The 2,069-nt window shown below is 57.2% G+C and overlaps 1 pseudogene; it reads left to right on the forward strand.

Moving 5' to 3' along the window:
• Positions 1–565: 565 nt before the first annotated feature.
• On the forward strand, positions 566–1,734 carry LOC116273176 (annotated as a pseudogene).
• The last annotated feature ends 335 nt before the right edge of the window (positions 1,735–2,069 follow it).

A 2,069-nucleotide genomic window follows, 5' to 3' on the forward strand; every position in this document is an offset into this window, starting at 1 on the left:
CTGTGGGGAAGGCACCAAGACCTGCCAGGATATGGGGGGAGGTCAGGAAGGCTCCAGGTCCACGCGGACAGCTGTTCTCAGCCATGGCTGACTCTTCTTAGAGACCACCCCTGTCCGCTCTCCCCACTAGATGGTTGTGACACCCATGAGGGGGTGTACATGGAAGCACTTTTTGCAAATGACAAAAGTTCTGCACAGTGCACACCTTGCTGTCACCATTGGGGCCATGTGGCCTTGGACACAGATGCGTGGGCTTCAGGGTCTAGTTCCCCATGGTGTCCCCTAAAGAGACATCCACTCAGCCTCCTGTGAGGTTTGCTGGCACTGCCCTCCCCACTGTAACCCCATCTCCTGACTTCCAGCTTGCAGAATCCTCCTGAGGGAGCTGGGGGAGACTGGGGGCCTGACCAACCCTCTGGAAAGATGAGGAGACTCCCCCTTCTTTCCATGTCCTCCTTTCTACCAGGGCCTCTGATGCAACCCTAGGGCCTGGTGGTGACCTGGGAGGGGGAGGTCCTGGAAAGGGAACAGGAATAGACGGAAGCCCTGAGGCTGACATAGACAGAGCTTTGTGAAGCCAGCAGTGGAGGAGGTGGAGGAGCTGTGGGTACCAGGTGCCCAGCCTTCCCAACCTCCCAGTCCCACCTGCCCCTGGCTGCAGCTTGTGCCTCATGTCTACTGCAGCCACCTGAGAAAGCTCACTGGGGAGGGTGGCTCTCAGCTACCCTTAGGTGGAGACCCCCGGGTCACATGTACAAATCAGCGCCTGCTAAGGCCCGTCAACTGCATGGGAAATGCATGCAATGTCCATCTCCCACCAGCTTGTCCCCAAGGGCTCTCCCAGCTACTCTGGCCTCCACGCTGTCACCAGGCTCAACGACCACCTTAGAGCCTTTTTGACCACACTCAACCCTGAGTATCTCCAGGTCACCAGAGCCCTTGTTACCCCTAAAACACCCTGCACCTCAGCCACATGTGCTTTATCCTCCTTCACCACAGCCCCATGTTCCCGTGGCCTCCTCTCCACCTCCACCAGCTCCGGCCTGGCTGAATTTCAGTGTGGCTCCACAGTATGCCCCGTCCCCCAGAGCTGTCTTTTCCACAACCAGGGGCTGCCTTCTCCAACCAGGGTGATCTCCAGCTTTTGGTGCTCCAAAGGTCCTATCTGGGACCTCTCCTGCTGGAGAGAGGCTGCCACCACCTGGGGCCTCTCCACCTGCTCACATGGCAAGTCCCAGCAACAGCATCTTCCTGACCACCCCCTAGAGTATTCCTTCTGGGGAGACCCCACACCCAGGCAGATGGAGGTAGGTGCCTGCACATTCATCCACCCCGACATGCAGAAGCTGCTGGAAACTCTCATCACCAAGAGAGCAGTGATGAAGATGTGGCAGGAGAAAGAAAGGGGGCAGGCAGACTACCTGCAGATGACATCACTGGGGAAGGAGTGGGACATCACGACTCTAAATCCCTTCTGGAATGTGACAACCCAATCACAGCAGCTGCCTGGTCCTCAGCAGGTCTCTGATGCCACGTCCATGGGGGACCACTTACAGTGGAAATGCAGCCAGCTCTTCTGAGACCTCCCCTCTTTCAATAGGGAGTCCCTGGTGGTCACGGCCTGGGTTTCTAGGAACCCTTCCTCACAGAATGTGTACTCTGTACCATTGGATAAAGCCTCCACTTCTCTTCAAGCCTGAGGTTGAGGCATCCTCACAGCTTTCCCAGGCATAGCCCCAGCCCCACACATGGCCCAGCTCCAACCGTTCACTTCAACCTGGCCCCAGTCCCAGCCCCCACCTCTGGCTAGGATCCAGAAGCAGTCCCACTTCTCACCCCCTGTCCCAAGCCTACCGTGCTCTTCTCCACCCCAGATCAGGTTCTGTGGGGCATCTTGCCCTACATCCAATGAGAGGGCACAGTCTGTCATCCCCAGTGGAATGGAGTATATTGAATGGCCCTTGCAGAAGTGACCAAAGTGGAAGAGGGCTTTTCCCTTTCTCCTAAAAAATTCTCAGGCCATCCTGAGCCAGCCCACTGTCCACCTTCCCCAGAAGAGGCCAGCTTTC

The sequence above is a fragment of the Papio anubis genome, unplaced genomic scaffold (assembly GCF_008728515.1).
Source record: "Papio anubis isolate 15944 unplaced genomic scaffold, Panubis1.0 scaffold4353, whole genome shotgun sequence".
In the NCBI taxonomy this organism is placed as follows: Eukaryota; Metazoa; Chordata; class Mammalia; order Primates; family Cercopithecidae; genus Papio; species Papio anubis.